Source organism: Lycium ferocissimum, chromosome 9, assembly GCF_029784015.1.
Source record: "Lycium ferocissimum isolate CSIRO_LF1 chromosome 9, AGI_CSIRO_Lferr_CH_V1, whole genome shotgun sequence".
Taxonomy (NCBI): domain Eukaryota; kingdom Viridiplantae; phylum Streptophyta; class Magnoliopsida; order Solanales; family Solanaceae; genus Lycium; species Lycium ferocissimum.
Window position 1 is genome coordinate 8761119 of NC_081350.1, and position 22434 is coordinate 8783552.

At 36.1% G+C, this 22434-nt stretch overlaps 2 pseudogenes; both read left to right on the forward strand.

Annotated features, from left to right (window-relative positions):
• Positions 1-10949: 10949 nt before the first annotated feature.
• Positions 10950-14994, forward strand: LOC132069204 (17.1 kDa class II heat shock protein-like; annotated as a pseudogene).
• Positions 14995-17433: 2439 nt separating this feature from the next.
• LOC132069206 (17.3 kDa class II heat shock protein-like) lies at positions 17434-21772 on the forward strand (annotated as a pseudogene).
• Positions 21773-22434: the final 662 nt, after the last annotated feature.

Sequence of the window (22434 nt, forward strand, 5' to 3'; positions counted from 1 at the left end):
TTGGATGAGAACTTGTCTTATGAGGAAGAGCCTATTGCTATTTTAGATAGAGAGGTTCGTAAGTTGAGGTCTAAGGAGATAGCGTCAGTGAAGGTTCAGTGGAAGAATCATCCCATTGAGGAGGATATTTACGAGACCGAGTCCGGTATGCGAAATAAATATCCCCAGCTTTTCATCCAGTCAGGTACCTTTTCTCTTATTTCCTTTCCTTTTCTGTTCTAGGATGAATGGTTGTTTAATTGGTATCTGATGTTTTCTACGATGATAATGATGATGAGGATGATTCCATTTTAGAGATTCCAAAACTTATGGTTGTGATGCTATTATGGGATTATTGAGTTTATTTCATGATTTTCTTGATTTTATTCATTGTTGTTGATCTCACCTTATGATAGTTGTCCCTTCAAGGTGAGATATAGCGATGATGATTATTCCATAATATAAATCGGAGGTTACCGACCTTACGTCACTCTGATAAAGTAGTAGCTCTTATTTAGGCTCTCATGCATGCTATTTATATTATATATGTATATAGCTATTTTACGATATAACCGAGTCCTATTATGGTCGGGTACCAATATAACCGAGTCTTATTATGGCCGGATACCGATATAACCGAGTCCTATTATGGCCAGGTACCGATATAACCGAGTCCTATTATGGCCAGGTACCGATATAATCGAGTCCTATTATGGTCGAGTACTGACATAACTGAGTCCTATTATGGCAGGGTACAGCTATTATCGAGCCTTGTTATGGCCGAGTACCGATATTGTATAGGTATGCATGTGGATATATGAAATGTTTCTTCTAGAAAAAGGTTAAATAAGCATGATGAATGTCTTAAGAGGTGTTATGAGGTATAAACGGTTCTGTTATCTTACGCTATTCTTCATGCTTTTATCATGTTACTATTCATGCCTTACATACTCAGTACATTGCTTGTACTGACGTCCTTTCTTGTGGACGCTGTGTTCATGCCCGCGGGAAAGTAGGGTGACGAATCTGATCCTTAGGAGCTTCATCAGCGAAGTCTCAAAAGCGCTCCATTTGTTTTGGAGCCGCAGTCTATTGGTATTACTCTTTTGCGTATATACTTGGGCATGGCGGAGTCCTGCCCCATTTTTATGGATTCCAGTATTCTACATAGAGGCTCGTAGACAGATGTACGTAGCTAAACGTTCCATAGTGTTGTATAATATTGTGGCAGCCTTGTTGGCTTATGTTTATGGGCATAGTTGTAGATGATTATATAGAGATGTGTCATTATCCTGTGATATATGCCCTTACAGAGTATGACGCCCATGAGCTAGCTTTGTGGCCCACCTAGAAATAAGTATGAGATGTACGTTCAGTGGTGCACAGTGGGTTAGCTCCGGGTACCCGTCATGGCCCTTTGGTTGGGGTCGTGATAGGATTAGTCAAATCCACCAACGAATCTCATTTTGAAAGACTAAAACTCATTTAATGAAGTAAACATCAAAACCTATCTTCCTTTTTAAATTTTATAGATTTTCTAGCATGGATTCAAGCTTAGGAAAGGTAAAGGAATGAATTCTAGGTTAGAGAACGTACCCACAAGAGAAATCAGCCAAGAATATCCTTAAATGGCCTCAAAGTTGCTTAGGAATAATAAATGAAGTGATAGGAAATAAAAAAGCTTTGTCTATGCATTAAATAGAATCTAGTTTGCGTCATCCGCTACAGCGGTTCCTCGTCCGTTATAGCGGGACCGTGCCAGCGGTACCTCACTCGCTACCATGCATCTACCACAGCGGATCCCCGTCTGCTGTGGCGACTTACCATAAGTCCAACACAACACACCCGCCATAGCGGACCAGGCCCCCGCTGCGGCGGGTACACTACGGCGCATCTGGTGCCGCTACGGCGGACACCAGACACCAGAAAACTTCTAGTTTTTCCCAAACTCAATCTCAAAATTCGACAATCACCCAAGACCTCCCAAATACAAACCAGACATGCATTCACGCATAAAAATACGCTACAGACTCACTCGTGATCTCGGAATTCCCAACGGAGGTCTATTTGACCAAGTCAAGACCCAATGGCCAAGGACCAACTTTCCAACCAATTACCCAAAACTCTCCTGAGTGCCTCGGGAGCCGAACTGAACATCCCACCAAGTCATAATCAACCATCCAGACCTCTCGAAATCTACGGATTTTCAAAAAAGGTTTGTTTACCCAAAAGTCAACTATTGATCAAACGCTTCTCACTTTAAGGTCCTATTTCACAAAAGTCATCATAAATCTCGCCTGAATACCTCGAGAACCATGCCACCATCCCCACGATCAAAATCATACTAATAGAGCTCAGGGAAAGGTCAAAGGGGGTAAATGTGTCAAAACACTATAACGACCAAACTGGTCGTTACACCAAGTCATTGTTTGCCCATAAAAGACGAGACAATTCTTCTTTGTTCATCATCCCAAAAATCATACAATACATTACAGTGAGTAGAGAGTTGAGAAAGAAATTCTCTAAGGCGTATGGGAAATCTTTCATTCCTTTGTTATTAATAAAAAGGCAATTGTTCTCTGGTGGACATAGGATCACTTTGATCCAAACCACGTTGAATCTTGTGTTTTTTCTTTGACGTTTCTGCTAACGTACCTTTTATTTTCTATTTAACTCTATCTAATTGATTAATCTGGAGCAAAGCTTATCCATTCTTTTGTGAAGAGCAAGTGATTCCCTTGTCTATTTAAAGGAAAGGAAGTAAATAACAACTGAAAATGAAAGTTTAGTAATGTTGAGCAAACTAAACATGAAATCTGTATTTCATGTCTAATAACATGACCTTAACATGACAAAGGAAAAGAAGAAAGAAGCATAAGACATTTGCTTCTCGCTAAACAGAAATTTAGGATGCATAAATTGAGTAAATTTAAGACGCTATGCAGCTCGGTTGAGAAGTCTATCTTTAGTCGTACTGAAAAAGCAATAGAGACATGGTTAGAGGATACTAGAGCGCAATTTATAACTAAGGAGACCAAAATATACTCCATCAATTTCATACATTTCTACATCATTAACCTATGTACACATCATCTCGTGTCTTTCTCAAGTAGAAGCTAGCAATGAACCAATTATGAACCAAAATTGATAGAAAAGTCCTGCAACTTATCTCAATGTTGTATCTGACATCAGGGACTCTCACCTCAACCCAAAAAGTAAAAAGAAGCAAGCAATCTAGTTGTCTGAAAGCATTTAATCATTAACTGAGTAAGGTCTATTTCATATGAGTTTCTTTATCTTCAGCTATAGTTGTCGCTTCATTTATGAATTCATCATGTACACCTTCAATTTCACTAATGAATTTTCTTACATTAAACACATCTCATCCATGCAACCCCTGGTTTAGACGTAACCAATAAAGAGAATACAATTTTATTTGGCGGTATTAGTCTACATTAACCACTTTGTAGCAGAAAAGAGAACAACAATGTTGAAGTTGCGTCATGTATCACAATCTACCTCGCAAATCTGAAATAACGCAAAAATATTTCCTGATACTCATAACATACTGCAAAATAAGCAAGTCAGACACACTAAACACAAAGGTCAAACAAAATCCTAGCCTTAGTCTTAGCTATGGCTTCATAACCGAGCAATCTTTTTAGCACCTAGAAATGACCCAATCAACTGAATCAGTTAATTTTTAGCAAACAACAATTGATCCTCCGAGATTCTTTCTATCCTATTTAGAGATTTGTATCTTCATTTAGAGATAACATTTAGATTTTGAAAAAGTCTAGTTTCAAACGAATCAATTAATTGAGAAGTACAACTAAATGAGCCCTAAATAGAACAAACAGATAAAAATTCATAGTCTATCAAACATGTTCTGAATCAGATATAGCTGATTGATTGATTGGCAGTTATCAAATGGGTTAAATAATCTCGACAAGAGAATTCACTCGGAAAGAGCTCATCAAATGCAAGTTCGTAAAGATTTTACATAAAAAAGTAAAAAATAAAACTGAAATCCACATCTCAATTAAAATCAAAACAATGCAAAACATCACCAGCTGTAACAAATCTCATGGCATGGGTACAGTCAATAAAGTAAATATAAAAAAACAAAATAATAAAGGAGGAAAAGAATCGCTCACCCTGAAGAATGAGACTGATCAAATAGACCAAGTTCACTACTTTCTCGATCACCCACAATCTTGGTTCAACACCCTAAAGAAAGATGAGAAACTTTGCAATATAAAGGCATTTTGGGAATTGCAAAAATTAACACAGATTGAAGGGATAAAAAAAATTATAGAGCCAAAATGAGGATGTAATTAAGTACCTTCCATTATTATGCTTAGATTATCACAATCCAAACCTTTTCTCCACTTCCCGTGACGTTAGGGAACCCCCACCCCACCCGTCTTCAAGATGGGTATTGACATCTTTCTTCACCATTTTTTTCTTCAATCTTCCATCTCTGAGATTTTGGTGGAGCATTATCCACCGGGCTTCTTCCATTTGGAAAAGATTTGAGTTTGTGTCAGGGCCAAAAACAGTTGGAGGAAAGAAAATACATAGGGTAAGTGAGTGAAAGAGTAAATTACTATGTAACTTGAAAATAAGAAAATGGAGACTAAAGTTTGCCATGTTGAAAATAGCTGGTAGAGTTCCAGTAAGCTTCAAGCCCCAAATTGTCTCCCTCAGAAGAACTCAAGTATATCACAATTCACACGTGGTTGATATTTGAGACTGTAGGGACACGAATGAAAATATTTAAACAGGTGATTCTGTCAATTCGATAAACTGTACACACTAGGTACTGCAGAACGTACCATTACAAGCAAGACAAAATTATCGGAATACCCATCGTCGTACCAATGGACTTACACTTATTACATAGTTAATAATTCTTAAAACATAAATTAAATCACAAATAAAGGTCTTATTACATTTGAAATTTTAAAAAAAGGATAAACATTTTTGTCAATCAATGTCTTTTTTTTAGCGATACATATAGTTATGTTAATATTAAATACCAAACAAAAGTTGTGTCATATTAGACCTACTAGTAGTGTCATGTAGAAAACTTTGATTACCCAAACTAGCTAAAAGGTTACCATTGTCTTCCCTAACATACTTGTGAAATAATAAATTAGATTTTTTGGAGGTACAAAAAATCCTTGATATTTAGTAAATGTTAGATAACAGTCTAGTGTAGTAACGTGGACTATTATCTTAAAGAAAATTCTAGATGTTCTAGAGTAGTGTTAGAAGACAAAGATAACTAGATTTTTCTTATGGATATATTTAGAAGAATATCTGAAATCATCCCTAGACTAGTATAAATAGGGGTGCATTATGATTTGTAACCAACCCATACAAACTCAATACAAGCCAATTCAAAGAGTTTTCTTCCATAACAAAGTTCTCTATCTAAATTCTTTCTTTGCCTTTCTAAGCTTCCTCTTCTTTAGTTGAATCTTCCGATCTTAGTAACGATCTTGGGATAGCAAAAGGTCTCCCCGTGTCATGACCCAATTTCGCGGGTACCTATCTATCCCACCTCGGTAGGCGAACCCTTAACCCAACATTCACAAACACGGTATAACTAGCGGAAGAAGATAAAGTAATGTAAGTCTGACATATGAATATATAAGAAATGCGGAAGTAAATCAAAAACCACCCCAGTATCTGGTCTGGTCATACAAGAGCATCTAACTAAAATCTATAAGTCTGGAAGTAATAATAATACATCAATAGTCTCAATAATGTCTCAGAATACCGAAGTAAGACATAATAGTAGAAGAGTCTTTGGGTAGCGAAGCGTCTACATGCTCACCGCATTCGATAAGAGTTTGAGGACGAGTTTCCATCCTCCATGGGTGATTAAGATAAGAAAGTTCAGAGACCAATTGGAATCGACTAGATACCAATTTGAATGAAGTCGCACGAGAGAATGAAAGAATTCGAAGTTTCCTAAATGTCTTATAGTCTCTCGCAAATAAGTACAGAGCTCATCGAACCGATCCACAAGACTCTACTAGACACGCTCTTGTATTATAGATCGGGTAACATAGGGCTCTGATACCAACTTGTCACAACCCAATTTCACAAAGTCGTGCGGGCACCTACCTATCCCACCTCGGTAGGCGAGCCCTTAACCCAACATTCACAAACACAGTACAAATAGCGAAAGAAGATAAAGTAACGTAAGTCTGACATATGAATATATAATAAATGCGGAAGTAAATCAAAAACCACCCCAGTATCTGGTCTGGTCATACAAGAGCATCTAACTAAAATCTATAAGTCTGGAAGTAATAATAATACATCAATAGTCTCAATAATGTCACAGAATAGCGAAGTAAGACCTAATAGAAGAACAGTCTTCAGGTAGCGAAGCGTCTACATGCTCACCCCAACAGACTCGAATCAGCAGCCTCGAACTCTTAGCTACGAGGGGTAGATATCGATCCCACCTGATACTCTGCATTCATAAAAGAATGCAGCAAGTGTAGGTCAGTACAAACAACACGTACTGTTAGGTATCATAGGCCGACTAAGATTAGCTAACATATATCAAGACAATAAAGCAAGATAAACAGGTAAATCAACAAGGTATAAGTCAACACGAGTCAGTAATCAAGTACAACGCATCACCTATGTTATAGCATCTAAACCCAACTGTGCCAAGTCTCAGTACATCCAATCCGAATCCGTAGATCACAACTATATCACAAGAAGCCAAAGGTACAATGCAATGCAATAATGTATGAAATATGGATGCAATGCATATGCATCGATACACATGCACTCCAATGATGGAACATCACATCTCGACAACACAACCCATGGGGGACCGGCAAAGTCCATATACCATTCCTCACGATTCTGGCAAAGAGCTCGGCAATCACTACCAGCACTCATACCTCGATTCCGGGATAAACATCGGACATCGATCCTCACGTCACTCTCATCCAATTGAGCCTAGCTCATAACAGTGTTTCCTTGTATATCATCAATGTATCAACAGCATATCATGAAGGATGAGAATGCGTGTAATGTATGAGCTCAATGTCAATAATCAAATTAATCTCAACAGTACCTATCAATAAAAAGGCTACACAATAAGCCACAATAGTATCACAAATCCTCGTCTTAAAATAGCAACAAGTAAGGTGCTACAATATCATCATCAAGATATTTCACTAGTCATCAATATCTACTATCTCTACGTGGCAACAAGCGAACAACAAATAGAACAAGATAAGTCACAACACAACGGGGTGGCTAGCCCAAATCATATAACAAGATCCAACCCAACTTCATACCTGAAGGTTTACATGCATTCTCCGATAATATCGTCTAAATATATGCTTTGCTAATCGAAGTCTCACCATAGGGTAAACCATAACCTACCTAGAGAGCCGAACAGCGAAGCCTCCAATAATCACACCTTAGTCTTTCCCTTCCTTTGAGCCTCGAGATAATGGAAGTCTAAACATATCTGAATCATGAAATTAGAATCAAGAAGAAAATACTTAAATAACCATATTCCTAATCAAATCCCAAACCCTAACTCATGGAATGAGGAAAATGAGGGAATTCGAAGGATACCCATAATAGTCTTAGAAGAATTTCGAATCAAAAAGTTAGTTCAAAAATTCATTCCCAACCTCAAGTGGCAAAATGGTCATTTCATAAGAAAATCGGGTTCAATAAGGTCAAATTATTAATCTAGAAAGTCATACGAATCCAATGGTACCCATATTAACTACTTCAAAATCCGAACCCAAAAAGTCTCCAAAATAGGAATCCGAGCCACGAAGGCCAAAATAGGAAATATAGTTCAAAATCAGTTTACCCATTACTTATGGAGCCTATATACCAAAAATGAATGAAATCCATCCACTAATTCATGTTTAATTGAACAAAAACCAAGTTCAAGCCTAGGGTTTCAAATCCCCAATTTACCTCCCTTAATACAAGAATCTTAGCATGAAAAATCCTACTAAATGGTGGAATAATCCTAAAAAGATGTTTGGAATCTTACCCAAATGATAATTCTTGAAAGAGTCTCTTCAAGTGTACCAAAATCGAGCTTCTAAGATTGTGAGAAACCCCTAAACATATAATAAAAATGAAAACGCCCAGCTGTCTGACCCATATGTGGTGCTAGAAAGATCCCAAAGCTCACTTTTGATAACTCCAATAGATTCCCTGCGAAATTTCACTCAAGTTAGTCGTTTGAATCACCTCATTTGGCCTTAAAATGAGTGAGATATGGTGGTTTCAATTTTTGGAAGAAGTCAGATATTTAAAGGACGATCTCAGTGGTAATTTCATAAATTTCAAAGAAAAATCACACCTGAAAAATCTGCATAGCAAAATTTTAGTAAAATGCTCATATCTCCCTTATACGATGACAAAACGCGACAATTCCTGTTGCTACAGCTCTGAAATTACGATGCGGATCTAACGGTTCAATCAAAACACAAATCATAGCTCGTTTGCTCATTATGGTACCTTTTTTGCTCAAAAAAGGGTCGAAACCAAAAACAAACACCATACAATCCAAACACATCCGAAACTCATCGGAATCTAACTAAAATTTGTGAACAAGTCCAAAATCATCATACGAACCTGCTCGAACTCTCAAAACTTACAAACGGACCGTCTTGACCCAATGTTGACTGTGGTCAACTCCAAATCATACCAAAAGATAGTTTCTCAACCAACCACCCAAATCTCACCCGAACCTCTCGGGAACCGAACCAACGACTCGGGTAAGTCATAAATGATATTCTGGACCTAATGGAACTGTCAAAAATTGATTACGAGCACGTTTACCCAAAAGTCAACTTTTGGTCAAACTTCAACCTTCAAAACTCCAAAACTTAGATTTTCTTCTTTGATTCTCATCCGATTACCTCGAGAATGGAGTCACCCATCCCTACAAGTCATAAACATCACAACAAATCTCCGTTCCAGGTCTAATTTCTTCCTGTGACCATCTTTATACCATAAATAGGCATATTACACATTAACCGACTTAATTGTCAAAAACCAACTAGACGAACTCTAAAATTAGCCCCGTCAATTTCCACAAATCATAACTAATATTTCACATCTAAGGGAATCTTCAAATTGACAATCAGAGCACATTTTTCCAAAGTAAACAATTTATTCAAATAATTGAATGTTGGAATTTCCAAAGTGAAACCTTCTCTCAAAGTGAACCAAATGATATTCGTTTGACTTCAAATTTGGCTAGCAAGTCAAATAATTATAACGGAGCTCCTGGAATAGACGACACGCAAAGTGGAGCACCGGTTCTCAAAGCGACCGATCGGGTCGTTACACCCCGATTTACTTTTTCTTCTACAATATTCTCTACATTGTATCAGAGTCATAGTCATAGATTGGCTTCTGGATTTTATTTAAGATCATGTTAGTGGTAGATTCAGCTTGTTTTTCTAAATAGATTTGAGCGGTCGTGTTACTGGACTGGGATGGAATTATTAAACCAGTCTAATTACAAGGTATAAAAGATATGTATGAAATCATACCTTGTAGGCGAGGATTTGTCGGATGTTGTTAATGGGAGTAACACAAGTCCTCCTTTCGTCAGACAAGAAAATAGCGGCGTATACAAGAAGTGGAAGCAGATTAATGCGAAGGTGGAGTGCATCCTAAAGAGGTTCATCTCGCACAACTTGTTTGATCTTATTATAAGGTGCAAATCAGCTCATGAAATATGGAAGACCCTTTATCGTTTGTTCAGTAAGAAGGATAAAGCGCGGCTAGAGATCGTGGAGAATGAATTGGCTAACACCACTCAATTTAGCCTTTCTATTTCCAAGTATTTTTTGAAGATTACGAACTTGAGTTATGAGATTTCTCTATTAATTTTGGACGAGGCTATCTCTGAAGCACGAATGAGAAGAATTATCATTTGTGGGTTGAAGAAAGAATATATACCTTTTGTTACATCAATTCAAGGATGGGCTCAACAACCATCCTTGGAGGACTTTGAGAATTTGTTGTCATCCAGGAGTTACGAGCCAAACAGATGGCTAGTGTATGTTTTAAAGAAAGGGAAGGAATTGTTCTTGTAAACAACAAGAGGAATTTTTAAGGAAAAACATTCAGAGATAGGACACACTCTCGATCTCAAAGTAGTTCAAGCTCGCCATAAATTGAGAGAGAGTCTACTAATAACTATAAGAAGACTCTCAAATGTTACCAGTGTGGTAAATTAGGACATATAAAAATATATTGCAGAGCCAAGGAGAGCAATATGGCTCAAACTGAGAAAGCTGCTGAATAAGAAGAACACTAGTAAAGTGCTTCATCGCTAAGACATGAGCAGTAGATGCCATGGCCTCCATCAATTTTGAAAGAGACTGGATTGTTGATTCATGATGTGGGCACCATCTTACTAGAGATCAGTCCAAATTTTACACCTTTTGTGAATACAATGACCATGAGGTCATTGTGACAACAGATAATAAAATACATCACGTGAAGGAAGACATTGTTGTCATCAACAAGAAGCAAAAAGATTCTGAAGACATTAACACTGGTGATATAGTAGCTGCTATAGAGGAAATCAAAGAAGCAGATCCTGAAATTAGTAATAAGAGTCTGGACGTGAAGGATCTTGAAGTAAGTAGATTTTTTGGAGTGTGAAATAATAAAGTAGATTTTTTGCAGGTACAAAAAATCCTAGATATTTAGTAAATGTTGTAGAATAGTCTAGTGTAGTATCATGGATAATCATCTTGAAGAAAAATCTAGATATTCTAGAGTAGTGTTAGAAGACAAAGATAACTAGATTTTTCTTATGGATGTGTCTAGAAGAATATCTAGAATCGTCCCTAGACTAGTATAAATAGGGGTGCATTATGATTTGTAACCAACCCATACAAGCCAATCAAGGAGTCTTCTTCCATAACAAAGTTTTCTATCTAAAATCTTTCTTTGCCTTTCTAAGCTTCCTCTTCTTTCGTTGAATCTTCTAATCTAACAACGATCTTGGGCTAGCAAAAGGTATCCCCGATTTACTTTTTCTTTTGCTATATTCTCTACATAATACAAACAATACTAAGTTCTGCATGAATAGGGGAATTGGCAAAGTATTTACAATTAAAACCAGTGATCCAACTCCATTACTGTCTCTAAACACTCCACCAATGCCTCCAGTGTTGTGGTGGATTTGAAGGCACCAACAATGTTGAGTTTGTACCATGTGCTTGGTGGTTTGTGCCATGACACATGAATTTGTTTCTTAGGGTTTGTATAGGCTCTTTCATTGTAAGATGATGATATTCGATACAACGATTTATAGTATTCTTAAGGTCTATTTTATTGGTCACGTTATTGTGGTTGTCGTTGTTACGATTGATCCAAATAGCCCAAATTATAAAGGGAAATATAGTTCCCAGTTTGTTAAGTTTGTGGGTAATGTAGGAAAGCTATTTCGAATAGTATCCGACCAGTGTGAGCTGTGATTTGGATCAAAAGTTATGTGAAGCTTGTCCCACATGTTCTTAGAATAAGTGCGTCAAAGTAAAATATGCTCAACCCGCCTCGCATCTCTGAGCTGCATACGACATTGGTCATCGATATTCATACCAATGTGGTGCAAGTAAGCTTGACTAGAGATTTTGTTATGGTAACATTGCCAGGTAAAAATTTTAATTTTGTGGGGGTAATTAAGAGTCCAGATCAAACTAAAGTTTTTAACACAATAAGTAGGAGGATCAATGGTAGTGTAACACGAGGCAGTGCTGAATTGGGAAACAGTCTAGAGCAACAGGGGCGGACCCACATTGAGCAAAGTGGGTGCTCGAGCACCCATTGATAGCATCTCGAGCTATATATATTTATATATAAAACTCAACAAAACGGATATATAAAATGCTTAAGCACCCATTGAGCAAACATACCCCTTGGTACGTTGGTGGAAAAGTGAATATCAAAGCATCTGCTTGTGTGAGATTCGGGGGTTCGATCCCGGCTTAGTGCATTTTCTTTTTGAAACTATGCTGGTTCGTAACTTCTTTATTAAGTTAGTGTTTCTAATTAAGTCTTCACTGCTTTGTTTCTCAATTTTTTGGGCAGATTCTTCTTTTTATGTTTACCACCTGACTTTCCTTTTCTTTTCTTACTACTAACTTAAAAAAAAAAAAAAAGGTTTACCTTTTTAATTAGTTTGTTTAATCGTGGTGAAAAAGAGCGAGAGTTATCATTTGTATTAATGTTCTCTAGTCTTCCCTTCAGGGGCGGGTTTAGCATATATTATGGGGGTTCTCAGAAACCCCCATGTATTTGTGCGAATCCTATATTTGTATTGAAAAATTTAATAATTATATAAAAAATACGATTTGGGAATCCATTAATAAATTGTGTTCTTGGTTCAGTGGCAAAGAAGGAATTCTTAAAGCTTTGTTTCTTTTGGTCAAGGGTTCGAATCCTTGATCACCTGTAGGTAGGGGTGTACATGGACCGGGTTGGTTCGGATTTTTTAAACACCAAACCAATTGTGTCGGATTTTAAAATTTATACACCAAATCAAACCAATAAAATTCGGGTTTTTCAACCTTGGGTTTTCTCGGGTTGTTCGGGTTGCTCGGTTTTCTCGGATTTTTCGGGTTTTTTTTCGGAATAATCTTGATACAAAACATATAACTTTTACTTTAAATATTTCTTTAGTCCTAGTAAGATACAATTATATAATTAAGGTGTTTCTTAAGAAAATAACACAAAATGTGAGTAGAGTGATGACATTGTATTAAAATATTCAACAAAAGCTAATATAATCGGTTAAAATAAATATTGGTAATTAACAAGCCATAAAAGAAAATGACCATAATCTAAAAATACTAAGTCATGCTAAAATAAGTATTAATTATATGACAAAGAAAAAAACTTAAGTTATGTATTTTTACTCTCTAAATCAATTATGCAAAACTAAAGAATAGATATCCAACATTATTGTCATTTCTAGTGTTAAATTGAATTTCTTTTGTTAGGATTAGTGTTAAGTTGGTTTTGGTTTGGACTTTATTTGAGTTACTAACATCCATAGGATATAAAACTTATTGACATTCAAAATTCTAAGTTCAAGCTTGAATAATATGATAATAGATAAAAAATTACGATAAAATTTAAGAAATATTTATAAATTACTTTACAAATAAATATTTTTATGTATAAAATATTTTAAAAATTGAATACATGTAATGTCGGGTTGGTTTGGTTCGATTTGACTTTTTTTAGTTAAAACCAAACCAAACCAATTATGGTCGGGTTTTTTTTTCCAACACCAAACCAAGTCAAACCAAACCACTAGTCGGGTTTTTTTCTCGGTTTATCGGTTTGGTGCGGTTTGTCGGTTTACCTTGTACACCCCTACTTGTAGGTTTTTGTTTTGTCTCTTTGTATTTTTTTATTTGAAATGGGTTGGAACCCACAAACATCAAATCCTAGATCTTCCCTTCAGTATCTTAACTTGAACACAATAGTTTTTCTTTTCCTGCCGCTTTACCTTTTTTTATGACTATTATTTGTCGTTAAAGGCGAGCACCCATGACCTTAAAATTCTGGATCCGCCACTGTAGAGCAACATCAAACAACTGAACTCACGGTCCGTCCCGTGAGTTCTCACTAGAACAACATATCTGAAGCTTACACAGCTCGTACACATGGAGAAAGGGATAATCCTTAGCTTGGATGACACAAACTAAACTCTTTACACCTCACTTCACCTTGAAGGAAGCTTGGATCTAACCACCAAACGAAGGAGATGAACTATGCTAGCACCACGAACTTTTCGAAGGAGGAATCACGTTAAGTCTCGTTGGACTTAGCCCTTGATGATAGGAGAACACTTAGGGAGAGTTTTGGGAACCTTATGGTCCGTCTTGAAGTGAAATTTGTGATAAATGAGCTTAGCACCGCTTGAAACAAATATATAATATTTCCACCGCCATCAACATACGGAGCAACATGCGGCCGTATGTTGCAACATACAAACCGTACGTTACCAATTTTCCCCAGGAAACTCTTTGAATCTATGCCTTGATCAGACAATGGACATATGGTCCGTACCTCCAATGTACGGTTCGTATGTCACTCTACAAGTAGAGAAATTTTGCCGAAACTCATTCTCTTCGATGCATTTAGCCTCTAATCCTTGGTTTTAACATTGTTTAAATCGCCTATAACCTTATGAATAACCTTAATCCCCCATGTTTGCGTCGATTAGCTATGGCACGTCCTAACGTAAAAGTATAGGGTGTTACATCTGACTTTTGTGTTAGTAGGATGAAAGTTTAGTGATTTTTTCTATTAGAAAACATAATTATGTGATTTTTATAAATTAAAAAAAAAAAAAAAGTTTATAATTATGTGACCATTTATGAGATGTAGTCTCTATTTGTCTTATATGATTTTCTATTCTACTTCTTAATTACATTGAAGAGAAACAGATTAAAATTTAGCCAAATTACTTTTTAAATTAACGAAATTTTTAAATTTTCCACACTCTCCAGCACATCATGGACGCTGCAACCGATGATTCTGATAAAGTCCGTGAATGCCCCATCAAGGAATTATGTTCGTGAGGCTAAAGCCTTAGCTGCCACACCAGCTGATGTCAAAGAGTACCCGTCAGGGTTGAAATCTGGAGATATCAAAGTGCAGGTGGAAGATGATAATGCGTTGTTGATAAGTGGAGAAAGGAAGAGGGAAGAAGAGAAAGAAGGGGCAAAGTATATCAGAATGATGGAAATGGAGGCTCTCTACTTTGATGTTTGATGGTATGAAAGATAGAGAGCTAGCATTGCTGCTCATTTCATCTAGATTTTTTATGTTTTATGAAATATGTTGAATGGAAAATGTGAGGAATTAACTACATGTGTATGTGTGCGATCTCTTGTTTAAATCATGTGATTTGCTACTCTGTATTCTGTTCTGTTTCTCCAGTTGCTATGAGCATATAGGGTGCAGTTCTTTCTTTCTTTTTAAATCTGAACAAGGAGCGAATAGTTTTATTTTCCATAATGTTTAATTTTATAGCTGTGAGAAACTAGTTCTATGTAGAAAATAATTAAGGTTTCGAGAGTATTGGTTCAAGAAATTAGGCCTTTGCTGGATTGTTTGTACACAAATTCTTCAGGATTACAGAGCCAATTACAATTCAAGAAAGTAGAATTTTGATTTTTCCGACAGCAGGGAAGATAAAAGAAAGGTGGTTCTAATGTATTGCTATTAATTATTGCCTATGCTTCAAATATTGTACAATGGGTGGTTTTTTTATTATGGCTTGGTAATTTTCACCTTTTAAGCTGGGCCATAATTATTTAAAATTAGGCTAAAATTCATATTTTTAACATGTGTACTTTTGGAAATGATTGCCACTGTTTATAAATAGCTCGGCTATCAATCTCTGTGAGAATTAAGATGGTAAGCAATTCTGAACTGATGACTGTCAACTTTTCGCCTACGCATTCAATTGAAAATCGTTATCTGTTTAAGCCAATGACACTAAGTTTTAGTTACTCATTCGAGAATAAATTATAATAACAAGATAGCTGAAATATCTAATTTTCGGTACTTTAGGCAGAAAGTCTAAGTTTTCCTTTTGGCAGCAAATTATTACGTATATTAAGTCAAAGTCAAAGATAATTTTTTTTTTATATTATTTGCATTTTCTTTGTTTAATATTTTGATCCGTCATACCTTTCTGTTTCAATTTATGTGAACCTTTTCAGAATACGAAAGTCAAACTTTATAACTTTGACCGTAAATTGTGACATAAATTTTTCAAGTTTAGAAAAATAAAAATTATATATTCAGAAACTACATAAAAATACAATAAGTCATGATAATTTATAATTCAAATAATTTAGAAAAAAAGTAACAAAAACGTCGTTAAAGAACCACCTCGAAGACTCCCTAAATAGTAATAGGTTCACGTAAATTAAAATAGAGAGAGTAATTTTTACTCGCATTTCTTTCAAAACGTTCTCTAAAAAATGATTTTCTTAAGCTGAGAGGGTTTACCTGAAAGAAGCTTCAAGGTAAAGGTCTTTCTACATCTCATCCTATAAACTCCATTTGTGTGGGTATACAGGATATGTTGTAAAGATAAAACTCATTTAAAAAAATCCATTATAAAATCACTTCCAAACAAGCACTTTAAGTAACTTTTTAATGAGCGTACCAAACCCTTAAAAATAGTGTAACGGAGGGACTAACAATCGGCAAAGTTCTAGATAAGTGTAGCACAGGGACAATGTGAAGAGCAGAAGCTCCTAGAAACTTCCTTCATTCTTCTTCTATTTTCCTCCGGAAGTTCCATATTTCCGCTATATAATCACCCCCCTCTACCCTAACATTCCCTGCAATCAGAATCCTGTTGGGTGTGCGAACAAAGTACTACATTGGTAGCTGAAAAGAAAAAGGAGCTATTTATAAGGAGTTGGATACTCTTAATGATATGAGGCCTTTTGGGGAAAACCGTGCGGGCTTGACCCAAAGCGGATAATATCACATCATGTTAAAAGTATCTTTGGGCCGTTTTAGCCCAACAACTGGTATCAGAGTCAATGGTTTGGCGGACGAGTATGAAAATGGCGGAGTGTGGCGTGGGGCCCGGATTAGTGCCTTTGCCCATTTATGGGCCGGTGTACAACCTTTACCCATAGCTTTGAAGACGCATACACAGCCTTTGGGCTTCGGTGACTGTAAATACTCTGACAGTATGGGTGGCACACAGACATATTGAATCTCTGACCCATGGTATGATAATGAGCCACGTGGAACTTAGTTCGAGGGAGAGATTGTTGGGTGTGAGAACAAAGTACCACATTGATAGCTAAAAAGAAAAGGGAGCTCTTTATAAGGAGTTAGATACTCTTAATGATGTGAGGCCTTTTTGGGGAAAACCGTACGGGCTTGGCCCAAAGCGGACAATATCACATCATGTTAACAGTATCTTTGGGCCGTTTTAGCCCAACAACTGGTATCAGAGCCAATGGTTTGGCGAGACGAGTATGAAGATGGTGGAGTGTGGCGTGGGGCCCGACTTAGTGCCTTTGTGTGTCTATGGGTCGGTTTACAACCTTTACCCATAGCTTTGAAGATGCATACACAGCCTTTGGGATTCGGTGACCGTAAATACTCTGACGATGTGGGTGGCATATTGCCACGTTGAATCTCTGACCCGTAATGAGTCATGTGGAACTTAGTTCGAGGGGGAGATTGTTGGGTGTGGGAACAAAGTACCACATTGGTAGCTGAAAAGAAAAAAGAGTTATTTATAAGGAGTTGGATACTCTTAATGATGTGAAGCCTTTTGGGGAAAACCGTGCGGGCTTGGCCCAAAGCGGACAATATCACATCATGTTAACAGTATCTTTGGGCCGTTTTAGCCCAACAAATCCAACACACAATTTGAACATTCCAAACACAAATCACACATCAAAATTAAAACCAGTTGATCAAAGAAGAGAAAAATGGATTTGAGGCTGATGGGTATCGACGCACCACTCTTCCACACACTCCAGCACATCATGGACGCTGAAACTGACGATTCTGACAAGCCCGTGAATGCCCCATCAAGGAACTATGTCCGTGACACTAAGGCCATGGCTGCCACACCCGCAGACGTGAAAGAGTACCCTAATTCTTATGTTTTCATTGTTGATATGCCAAGGTTGAAATTTGGAGATATCAAAGTGCAGGTGGAAGATGACAATGTGTTGATGATTAGTGGAGAAAGGAAAAGGGAAGAAGAGAAAGAAGGAGCAAAGTATATCAGAATGGAGAGAAGGTCGGCAAATTCATGAGGAAGTTTACACTTCCGGAGAATGCGAATAATGATGCTATTTCTGCTGTTTGTCAAGATGGGGTTCTGACTATCACGGTACAGAAGTTGCCTCCTCCTGAGCCCAAGAAGCCCAAAACCATTGAGGTCAAAATTGCATGAAATATTGGTGAAGTGATGACTCTTTTTTGGACATGGAAAAGAAATGTTATTTGTTTTGATGTTCGGTGGAATTAAACCTGTTAACCGGTTTGAATCGGACCGAACCGGCAACCGATTAACAAACCGGCCAGTTTCCGGTTAATAAATCGGAACCGGCCACTGGTTTCGGTTTAACCGGTTCCGGTTTACCGGTTAAAAATCCGAAACTAGAACCGGTTCGGTTCAAACACGTCCAAAACCTCTTTTTTTTGTTTTATATATATATATATATTTATATATATATATGTATATATATATATATATATATATATATATATATATATATATATGTTTAAGTTATATGTACACTATATATTATAAGTATATTCTTAGTATATTTTAGTTATTTTTTAAGTATATAACTTTCTAGTTTTTAATTTAAGTAGATGTATATTATAAGTATATTTTTAGTATATTTTAGGTATATTCCTAACTTAATATAAGTAAAAATATGAACACAAGTAAATAGAAGAAAGCTCAATGAGCCATATATTTTATTCATTCTTGGATAATATTTATTTGCAAGTTGTAGTTTTTTTAATTTGCAAATAATACATGAGTTGCAAAGAAATAGTAGAATAATAAAATCACCAATTCTCAATCATTTGGTTAATTTCCCCCATATCATATTCGGCCATGGAGATATCTTCAAAATCTTTCATTTGGTCCAGTCCACTTGCTATCAAATCTTCAATCTCTTCCTCTTCGCCTTCCTCCGCTTCTAAGTTTTGGTTGCGTCGCTCCGATCTAATCCAATCGCGAATGCACGCTAGTACTTGCAAGCTAAAGCCGGATAATGAGTGTCTATGGTCTCCAATTTGTTGTCTTCCTTGGCTAAATGCACTCTCTGAAGTCACGGTTGATACTTGAACCGTAAGGATATCTCGAGCCATTCTTGAGAGTATCGGATGACTTGCCCTGTATTTCTTCCACCATGCTAAGACGTCCAATTCATCTAGTTCCTTGATATCCACATTTGGCTGCATCAAATAAAAGTTATATTCATCAAAGTTTACACTATAAGAAGGAGTTAGCTGTGAATGTAAAACTTTTAAATGCGACAAATTCAATAAGCCCTTTTTGCTATTTTGAGAAATAGTAGGGCGTGGAGCAACGGGTGTAGCATGTTCTTCCAAATTAGAATAATGAGTAAAAACTTTTCTAAACTCGTCATCAATAGCGAGTTCGACTTTCACTAAAGATGGTTGAACTCCCTCTTCAATTTCTAAAAATGTATAAATTTGACCAACTAATGCTCTAGTATAAGACACTTTTAAACAAGGATTTAAAAGAAAATCCAATATAAATAAAGTTGGGATGGAAAAAAAATACTTTTTAAATTTTGTTGTTATATCAAAAATAGCCGCTTGATAACCGGTTTATATTTATACTCTTATAAAACTCTAGCTATTTCCGCTAAGTAGGTTAAAATTTCGGATATCGTGGGATAGAAATGTTTAGAAAAAGCAAGAGTTGCATTATAAAAAATTTCTAAGCGTTCAACACATTCCTTAACATCTTCCCAATGCGTAAAATTTAACCAATCATCATTATTAATATTATATTTGTTGTGAACTTATTGTATGGGAATCCTATACTCATATGTTTGTTGTAGCATAATGTAAGTGTAGTTCCACCTAGTCTCAATTTCTACTTGAATTTTTCTAGGTCTAAGGTTATTTTTCACACAACAATTCTTAAAATCTCTAAGTCTTCCCTATTAGCATTACAAAAAAAAGAAACGCAACCGCATCTCTAACTTTTTGAATAGAATCGTCAAAACACACAAGACCATCTTTAACAATTAAGTTTAAAATGTGACAACTACATTTCACATGAAAATTATTTATTAGCGGAGGGTTTAATTATCTTTTTAAAAGACCAATCGCCTTTGTATTATTAGAAGCATTATCTAAAGCAATACAAAGTGTTTTTCTATAAATGTTAAAAAATCTCATAATAGTAGACATTGAATCCGCTAAAAAATTTCTATCGTGACGACCTTTTCCTTCATCATATAAAAAAGCTATAATTCTTTTTTGCATAACCCAATTGTCATCAACCCAATGACATGTAATAGCAAAAAAATTTAACTTGTTAAGACTAAGACCCAAATCAGCGGTAAGAGAAATATTACAATTTAAAGAATTAAATACATGGCGCAAATAAAATCTATATTTTTTATACAAATTTATAACATAAAATCTATATTTTTTTATACAAATTTATAACATCCGCTCTACAAGTACTTCTAGGAGTACCCTCAAATAACGCATTATAACAACGTTGAATGTAAGTAACAAACCTCAAACCCGAAGGAAAGGAAAATGGTAAACAATTATAAGCTACCATTTTAGCTATTTCTACACGCTTTTTTTTCTTGTCATACTTAAAATTTTTACCGGTTCGTGGGTCTATCGTCATTTGAATACCCCCACATTTGAACCCGTTTGCTCTCCCCAAACATCCATATGTTTCTTTCTCATATGACCATTTAGTGTACCCATTCCACAATCCTTACTAGTTCCTTGCCTAAAAGCAAATACTTGTCCACAAAGGGTACATTTAGCTGTTTGGCTTTTCTTATCCTTAGTCATAAATTTTTAAATTTTAGCGGTTGGCTTACGAGTTCTAGGCAGTTTATCTTGTGTATGTAATTGTACAGGACCTGTATCTCCATGGGATTTTCGGGGGCTTGTGTTTCATCATCATCATCATCATCAATTTCATTAAAAGTGTCGGTATAATGTTGTTGCATTGCCTCATGACCTAAAAGTGGATTATTTCCACCAACATCAATACCTAAATTAGGTGTTTCTTCCACAAATGTTTCCTCATTAAACCCACCCCTAACAATATCCCTACTACCGGCACCACGTCTAAATCTCTTCGCCATTATTAAATAGAATTAATTTAAATCACAAGAAAATAAATTGCAACAAATTAAATTGCTAGAATTAAATTGCTTAAATTAAATTACGAAAAATAAAGATAGAGTTAGAACGAAGGTATTAAATTGCCGGACTAATTTCCAACAAAGTGAAGGTGGCTAGAATTGCAAATCCACCACAGCTATTTCGGATTGTTGCAAAATCACCAACTCCACCAAAAATATTATAATTGCAAAATTAATAATTGAAACTATAATAAGAATTTATAATATTTAATTGAGAGAAATTTAAAGTGGCTAATTGTTGCAAAGTAACTATAATTGAGAGATTGAGAGAAAGAGAAGAGTGAATTGGTGTGGATTAAAATGAAAATGGAGAGAGGTTTATATAGGGGTGGGGGATGGGTTAAAGTGTTAAAAAAAAAGTTTGGGGGGTTGGGGGGCCAAAATATGGGTTTGGGACCGTTTGGCAACGGCCATTTTTGCAAATGGACCGTTGGCCAACGGTCCAACAGAGCAGCCCAACGGCTCTATTTAAAAAAAAAAAAAAAAAATTCCAACAGTTTTACCGGTTTAACCGGTCCGGTTCCGATTTTACCTATTTAACCGGTTCCGGTTCCAAAAAAATTGAAACCGGACCGGTATATAATAAACGGTTAATCGGAACCGGTTCCGGTTCCGATTTTACCGATCCAGTTACCGATTTGAACCGGTTAACCCGAACCGGTTGACGGGTTTAGGTGGAATGATGTGGTACGTAATAAAAATGGTAGAGATGTAGTACTGATATTGTACTTCATTTATTGGGCATGATCTTTTGTATGTTTCTTGTTTGGTGCAGTGAAATGCTTCTTCTAGTATATTCTGTTCTGTTTGCTCATTGGCCATCAAATGCCCATTACTTTTACTTTAGCCTATAATGGTTCCCCCGTTCTATATAATTCTAATTGAGGTGCGTGAGTCCATAAATAACGGACGATAAGTATAAGTGGTGCTACTTTTAGTGGAATTAGTAACATTGATCCAATTGTAACTAAAGAAAAAAACAAGTCCTTGTCATTCATAAATTTCATTCTTAAAAATAGTTTAAGATAAATGGATTAAAGGTGTAATGAACTTTACACCAAGTAATAAACTAGACTAGGGATGTCAATTATACAGATGAGGTCAAGTTAGAGCAAATTAGTTTATGTTACTCACAGCGGAAAATGAGAAGGCGAATAGGGGATACAAGCAGGGGCAGAGCAGGTAAGGGCCGAAGGGTTCATCCAAACCCCTTTATGGCAAAAAATTATATTTTTTATATATGGTTAAAATTATTTTTTATGTGTATTAATAGATATTGAATTTCTTTGGCTTTTTTGTGTGTTCATTTCTTCATATTTTGAACTCCTTTATGAAAATCCTTCCTCAATCACTGGATACAATAAGTTAGTGCGGCTTTTTTCAATTCTAAATGACTTTCTTCATTCACATTTTTTTCTAATGAGACTCTATAATCGGATTGCTAAATAATGATTCC